The 8356-nt window shown below is 35.7% G+C and overlaps 1 long non-coding RNA gene across 1 annotated transcript in view; it reads right to left on the bottom strand.

Annotated features, from left to right (window-relative positions):
* Nucleotides 1–4708: 4708 nt before the first annotated feature.
* Nucleotides 4709–8356, bottom strand: part of LOC149120968 (uncharacterized) — a 129079-nt gene continuing 125431 nt past the window's right edge. Inside the window, exon 7 of the long non-coding RNA XR_016224998.1 lies at nucleotides 4709–5064. This is a non-coding gene — a long non-coding RNA (uncharacterized LOC149120968). The remainder of the gene's footprint in view (nucleotides 5065–8356) is intronic.

Here is an 8356-nt window from a genome sequence, read left to right as displayed (position 1 = left end):
AATTGTTTTCCTATGGAAAGGCCACCAGTAAAAGCCTAATCTTTTCAATGGCCAACATAATATTTACCACTCCGGGCCTTCTCCTCTAGCTCCCCACCTTGAAACTTCAGTCCTGCCAAGTTTTGTGTTTTCTCACCATGTTCTTCATCCTTGTTGCTACTTCTCTCTGGAATTCTGCATCAGGCTAACTCCCACTCACTCATCAAGATTATCTTAGACATTACTTCCTTCTTAGTGGCATATGTCCATCCCAAGTTTCCTAAACCTGTGTGGATAAGAACTATCTGGGCCTTACATTCTGGCATACTGGTCCAAGCCATGGACGGTGGCACCAACATTTTATATCAGAGTGCCAGTTTGAGTGCCAGGGATGGGGTTGGGGTGACGTTGGGGTGACTCCATTTCCCACCAAGATCCCTGATAACGCACTTGAGAAAGTTAACAGAAGATGGCCTAAGTACTTGGGCCCCTGCTACCCATGTGGGAGACCAGGATGGAGTTCCTGGCACTCGGCTTCACCTGGACCAGCTGCAGCTTGTCTAGGCCTTTTTCTTGTTGAGTTGTATTATATAAAAGTATTATAGTTTTCTCCACATAGACTTATACAGAAATCATATTTTAATTTTTTTATTTTTCAGATTTATACTGTTTCCATTAAATTTACTTGTTATATTCCTGCTTATATCTACCATTTTATTTTTATTTTTCTGTCTTTTAATCACTATCTCTTACCCCTTTGTTTTTCTTTTCTTGTTTTCTTGTGTATTAGTTAAACAGCCTTAAGATTCCATCTCAGTTTATATAGGTATTTTAAAGACTAGGACACTGAACTATCATCTTAGCTATTGATGTAGATATTGAATATAAATATATATTCAATATATATGAGTTTGAAAATCATTAAGTACCTTTTAGCATCCTCGCTTCTAATATCATTGTCTTGAATATCAGATACTTTCACAATTTTTTTTCTCTTTAGCACAGAATATTTTTAGAAAACTCATCAGGGGATAATCCACTACAATGACTGAAATGCTCTCCCTTCTTTCACTGCTGTTCGTTCTTGATGATCCGAATTTCATCTTTCATTACTATTTTGAAAAATTCCCTGTAACTATTCCTTAAGGATAGATCTGCTAGTAACTTTTTGATTCTTTTTATCAGATAATGTATTTTTCCCCTTCATTTATGAATGATAGATCCATTGGATACAGCACTAGTGGTTGACAGTTCTTTTCTTTCAACATTTGAAAAATGTTGTGCCATTTGCTTCTGAATTTCATGATTTAAGATATGAAATCATTCACTTGGGTCTCCCTCTGTAGGGAATATGTCATTTCATTCAGGCTTTCTTCAAGAATTTTGTTTTATTCCCATACATTTTATTATAATGAGTTTGGGCATGAAATCTTTAAGTTTATCCTATGTGAAGTTTGTTCAGCTTCCTGTATCCATAGGTTTCTGTATTTACCCCAAATTTAAGGATTTTGCTGTTATTATTTCTTCAAATGCTTCTGCAACCTCTTTTTCATCTCACCTTCTGGAGTCTAGTGATGCCTGAGAATTCCACAGTTGAGAATCTATTCATCGCCTTTTCCAGTCTCCTTGCTCTCTGTTGTTTGTATTGGAGAAAGCCTATGGAGCGGTCCTGAAGTACACTGAGTATAGGCTCTGTTAATATCAACCGACTCTTCAGTGCTTGCAGTTAAAGTTTTTGAAAGTTTTTTTTTTTTTTTTGCTATACAGTAAATTTTCATTTGGTTCTCATGAACATATTTCTTTGCTGAGATTTTCAATTTTTTTCAGTTTAAGAGATTTTCTAGTAGGCTTTTGAATATGTTTATAAAGATTGCTTTAAAATCCTTGTCTGATAATTCTGACATCTGGTTCCTCTCAGTATTGGCATCAGTTGATTTTCTTTTTTTATTTCCAAGTCGTAATTTTCCTTTTTGGAATTATGGGTGATTTTTTGTAAAGGTTTCCTGGATGATTCTTGCTGGAATATTTTAAGAGATTTGCGGTTTAATTTAAATTATTATTATTTTTTTATTTTTGAGATAACATATCGTCAATTTACATTATTGCCAAAGACTTAATGATGCACTAAATAAAGAGTTCAACAAATAAAAAGTATAAAAACCATTGTTCAAAAAGAATAAAAGCAAGCATTTCATTTGATTAGTGTTTATAGTCATTGCCTAATTCAGATTTTTATAGTAGGAAACTACTACCTCTCTTTAAGTTTATCTTGCAAGCGTTGGCTTGTTTGTGGGCTTTGGCTTCTAAGCTAATTTAAAGTATTTGAAAACAAATACTTCGTGGTGATCTTTTGTTCTGCTTAGTGTGTCTCATGCTATTTTTCCCTCCATGTGCTACCTGAAGTGTAAAGGAAGCTGATCTGCACTGGGACTCTTTATACCTCTGGTGGAAGAAGGGAGACTCTGGGGACTTACTGTTGTGGGATTCTCCCTATATATGGAGGACGGAAAAACTGCTTCCCAAACTAGAAGCTTCTTTGCTGAGATCTTGCATTGCCTACCCTCGTGTCCCTGGGTTGGGTAAGAGGGAGTCTCAGGCCTTGTAAGGTATAAGAAAAATTTTTCTGACCCCTATTTTTCAACAAGACTTTTGATTAATCTTCCTTGATAGTTCTTTCTGGTATATTTGGTGTCTTACACAACTACAATTCCATGCTAGGAAGAAACCAAACATCATTTATTGTGAGATTGGAGTGAGAAAATGCTATGCCTGGGTTACATTTGGTTGTGGGATCACAAAATGCCTCGCCACAACACTGTTCCTCCCATCACTGGTCTGGGATCAGTTCATGCACTCTTCCACTTTCACAATTCTCCTTTGTATCTAACAGAGAGAAAAAGAGAAAGACAAGTCCAAACTTTACATTCCAGAATGAAAATCAACATTTCATTTTACTTGAAGGCATGAATGCAATTCAATGGTGAATAGAATATCTTTCTAAGAAATTTTTTTCTGGAATAACTAGAAAAGAACAAAAATAACTGATAAATCATAGTAATTCAAACTGTGAAAAAACTCAAAATTCAGCAATAAGCAAATTAACCCAATTAAAAATGGACAAAACAATAGAACAGTAAAATTACCAAAGAATATAGATGGAAAATAAGCATATGAAAAGATGCTCAACATCATATGTCATAAGAGGAATCCAAATTAAAACAGCAATGGAACACCACTATACACCTACTAGAATGCCAAAAAAGAAAAAAAAAAAACTAAATGCTGGCAAGTCTGTGGAGTAACAGCCGCTCTCATAACAGTTACATTCATCACCAAACTTGGAAGCAACCAAGATATCATCCAGTAGATGAATAATAAACACACTGTAGTATATTCAGGCAATGAAATATTACTCAGCACTGAAATAGGTAGGTATCAAGCCGTCAAACAGTTCTGGGGAAACTTGAATGCATATTAATACATGAAAGCAGCCATTCAGCAAAATCTGTATGCTGTATGAGTTCAACTATATGACATTCTGTACAAATGTAAAATGAAGGTGGTAAAAGGATCAATTTTTTCTGAGTGTTACATGGAAGGAAGGGAAGAATCAGAGAAGCATAGCTTTGATGGAAGGGGCGCCTAGTGAAATTACCTTGTATAACGTTGTAGGATACATGTCATAAGATGAGTATACATATGTTCAAAACCATAAAATGTACACCAAGAGCAAATCCTCGGGCAAGGTATGGATGTTGGGTGATAGTGAAGTGGCAGTTGTAACAAATGTTCCATTGTCTACAGGTGTTGACAATGAGGGAGGCTGTGTGTTTGTGGTGGGAGGACAGGAGGTATATGGGAAATCTGCATTCAGTTTCACTAGGAACCTCAGTCTCCTCTAAAAAGATAGTCTAGTTAACGCGATAGCTGAAAACTATTTAGATGACTGTAACATATTAAAGTGACACATATATGGTCGGGAGTTAACTTTGAACTCCATATCACACACTGCATGATTATTTATTCAAGATGTGTCATTGACATAAATCAATCAGTTAAAATATAAAAGTTGTATCAGAAAATATAAAACATTTCATGTCCATGGGGGAGACAATGATTCCCTAGGTTTAAACAGTACCAATTTTTAAAAATGATAGATGAATTTGAATTTATTAACACATATACAATCTTTTGCTCACACAGAAACATGCTAAATAGACAGGCCATTTATATGGAAATCTATATCCCTAACAAAGTACTTGCATTTATAATAGAAGGGAAACTACAAATCAGTTATAAATAGCAGATAAGACAAAAAAGGATATACATATAACTAATGTGCACATAAAAAGCATTTAAAATGTTTATTCTATGAAAAATGCATGTTAAAACCCTGATTACATAGTGTTTTGCATTTACTAGAGGAGTTAAAAAACAAAAGCAGAATGATTGATGACACTCAGTATTGACTGGTATGTGCAATAGTGGAACTCTCAACATTTTTGGCAGGAGTGAACAATTATACAATCAGTTTGGATAACTTATAAAATGAAACCAATGTCAACTCCATTGTCATGCATTTTTACACCTAGGTATTATTAAAGCAAAACAAAGATATTTGTCTGCAAAACATCAGTAATGGCTTTATTCTTAATAGCAAAACTCTTTAAATGAACCAAATGTCCATCAATAGGATTAAGTAAAGTTAGAATATCCACACAATGTTATAATACTTCCCAATAAAAAGGACTGATATATTAATACATATACTGCTGCAACTATTAATACAATTTTTAATATAAAAATATCAAGTTAAGTGAAAGAAGCCAGACACAAAAGACTGTATATATGAAAAGTGAGCAGAATTTACAGAGGCAAAAATCAGAACTTCAGTTATCTCCTAAAGTTAAACATACCACATACAACCAATATGCAAAGATGGATGCAGGCATTCTGATTCTATAGTTTCAATCATTAACTCTGCAAAACTGTTTTTCTCTTTTCATCATTCTATGTAATTTCTTTGTACCCATCAACTGTGTTCCATTATTAAAGCTTCAGATCTGGTAAATGCATGGAGATTAACTGGAAGGAAATAAGAATGAATTTACTGGAATAGTAGAAATAACGTACAAATAGATTCATGTTATATAATGTTTATGCTATAAAATGAAAAGACATGCTATTTTCTCCTTCACTGTTTAGTTGAAATGCATTTTAGAAAAGATAACTTTTGGGGCAGGCGCCGTGGCGCAATAGGTTAATCCTCCGCCTGCAACGTCAGCATCCTATATGGGCACCGGTTCTAGTCCTGGTTGCTCCATTTCCAATCCAGCTCTCTGCTATGGCCTGGGAGAGCAGTAGAAGATGGCCTAAGTCCTTGGGCCCCTGCACCTACGTGGGAGACCAGGAAGAAGCACCTGGCTCCTGGCTTCGGATCGGTGTAGTTTCAGCTGTTGTGGCCATTTGGGGAGTGAACTAACAGAAGGAAGACCTTTCTCTCTGTCTTTCCCTCTCACTGTCTGTAACTCTACCTCTCAAATAAATAAATAAAATCTTTAAAAGAAAAGATAATTTTTAATCATATAGATATACATAAACTATTTTACTAGAATGATAAAACTTGGATCAAAAACACTAAATTTTTAAATCCTTAATATGATTTTAAAATTTATTGCATTGAAAAAGAAACAAGTAAACCTTTGTATCCTGATGTGGCATTGAAATTGTCAGTTTAGCAATTTAATTCTCATTAGACCAGTGGTTCTCAAATTTTAATTTGAATCCTACTAGGTGGAAACCTTGATTGTATTAATGCTGAGAAACCCAAGTTCCACAGTAGCTGATCCAGCAGAGCAGTGTTGGAAGACAACAACAGTGATTTAACTTCAGCCTCACAATCATCAGTGAAATGATCATCTTGAGTAAAGATGGTTTGTCTTGTACACTCTTACTATTTCTCAATACATCTGGCAGGTCACGGATACTCAATAATATCTGTGGAATAAATAAGTGAATGGCTGGCTATTCAGCACCAGGTTGATGGCTTTTATTTTTACTTCCCAATTTACTCATGGCTTTGGCATTCACTCTAACTCAACTTGTTTCAACTGTTCTGGGAAACAGATTCAAATGTCCCATATAATTTTACCTGCCATGCATATATAGTAGAATAACTTGTTGAAAAATATGGCCTTTTTTATTTCTCATAAATGAAACTCCAGATGGGTATTTAAATGCTTTTAGCTCAGAATTTATCAGCTGTTTTATCATAATGCACACCAACAGACATATCACCTCCAATTTTTCTTCTTTTTCCTTCATCAGTTGACCTGATTTTTCCCTTCACAGATTTGTCTTTTTTTTTTTTTTTTTTGACAGGCAGAGTGGACAGTGAGAGAGACAGAGAGAAAGGTCTTCCTTTGCCGTTGGTTCACCCTCCAATGAACACCGTGCTGATCCGATGGCAGGAGCCAGGTACTTATCCTGGTCTCCCATGCAGGTGCAGGGCCCAAGCGCTTGGGCCATCCTCCACTGCCTTCCCTGGCCACAGCAGAGAGCTGGCCTGGATGAGGGGCAACCAGGACAGAATCCGGTGCCCCGACCGGGACTAGAATCCAGTGTGCCAGCGCCGCAAGGCGGAGGATTAGCCTAGTGATCCACGGCACCGGCCCACATATTTGTCTTTAACACTGTATTACATATTAAACACTCAGGCTATTAAGAATCCTTAACAGAATCAAACTCTTACCTGGAAATTAAGAGTTGGGTCCATTTCTAATAACAAAAGCAGTGTAGGGACAGCCTCTTCAGCACTCCTAAGTAGCATTGAGAAACTTCAAGTGTGTTCCATTTTGTGCGCATATCTGCTCTTTAACTAAAATGAATCATTCGCTCTTCCCTACACTCCATGCTATGTAGTGGGTGCTACTTTGGTAACATGTTCACAGATTCTGTCTGGAAAAACAAAAATTCCTGTCTTTTCATAGTTTCTTTAAATATTCTCATCCTCACTGTAGGACTCAGTATATCCAGATGCCTAGCTGCTGCGGTCTTCTAGCTAAACCGTCTGGACCAGCAATGATCAGGTGGTTGTGTCTGAGTCAGTTATGTGGTTAAATGGATAATGGACTGTCTGGGCTGCCTGGGTCTTTTGAATATCAATTTCTTCTGACTCAAGTTTTCAAGTAATGTATGCATCTTTTGCTGTTGTTGTTGGCGGGTTTGCAGCAATCCCCTTAAGTGTCTCCAGTCTAATGTTGGGGGTAGGAGGAGTTTTCTTATTCTGATTTGCTTCAGTGAAAGAGACCAAATTAAAAAGGTGAAGGAACGTGTTTGCAGCTCACTTTTTAAAATATCAATAAAATACATACTCCTCTGTTTTCATGTCCTCTTTCTTTTCCTGCATCATAAAGAGTTGCTCTAATTAGGACGTTTAACACGTTGTTTTTGTGAACTAACAAGGGCTTCAGCTGTTAGTTAACCTGTTCTAATACACCAGGAGACCACACCCCTGGTTTGGAAGTACTGAACAAATTGAAAAGGTATCTTTATTGCAAATCAAAACTCAAGCAGTTAATAGCCTGCATGCATCCCCCAGTCAGAGGTGCATTTTGTTTCAATGGTAGCCACAAATGTGGACAGAAATCACTCTGATTTATTGTGAGTAAGATAGAAATTTTTGATTACTATCCTGTCTCTGCACGAAACCAATCTCCTTAGAAAGACCATTTGAATCTGGGAAATAGAGGGCAAATGTAAATACGAGTGGAGGTTAAAACTGTTGCTATGAGTATGAAGTCATAAATTATGCAGGCTGAAAATTCATTATGCTGTTTTTGTCACCAATCTCCTGAGCTGTATTACCAAAAATTTAGAAAAAATAAAAGAAAATGAGATTTGAAACAGTGAAAATTCTCCTGAAAGAAAATTGGGTTTATTGTAGAATTTCCTAAGGAGATTGCCTCATTGTAAAATTTACTTCTTGAGTAATACATTTTAGCTGAAAAACAAATTTGTATGTTTCTCTTTTAAGCTTGTAACTTCTATGTCTATTTTTTAGCTTCTAACTTGTTTGACCTTCAAAGGACATTACTCTTTCTTCAGCTATCAGAAATTATTAAGATTGTTTAAGGGGAATTATGAATTGTAGGAAAAATAAAGTATAATTTTTAGACATTCAAAGACTTGGATCTCATTTCATATGTTTTTAAGCTGCTGAACCAATGATTATTTAATATGTATTTTTAAACATTCTAATTTATATTGAAATATATTTTAAGTCGAAACACTCATGCACTGATTCATTTATTCATGAAATTTCATTTAAATGCCCTTGCAGATAATTTCAGTTGTACTTGTATGACCTGTAATTACT

This window comes from Oryctolagus cuniculus, chromosome 18 (genome assembly GCF_051225735.1).
Source record: "Oryctolagus cuniculus isolate XC-2025 breed Fujian yellow rabbit chromosome 18, ASM5122573v1, whole genome shotgun sequence".
In the NCBI taxonomy this organism is placed as follows: Eukaryota; Metazoa; Chordata; class Mammalia; order Lagomorpha; family Leporidae; genus Oryctolagus; species Oryctolagus cuniculus.
The sequence above is the reverse complement of the archived record's forward strand: the minus strand, read 5'-3'. Positions and strand labels throughout refer to the sequence as shown.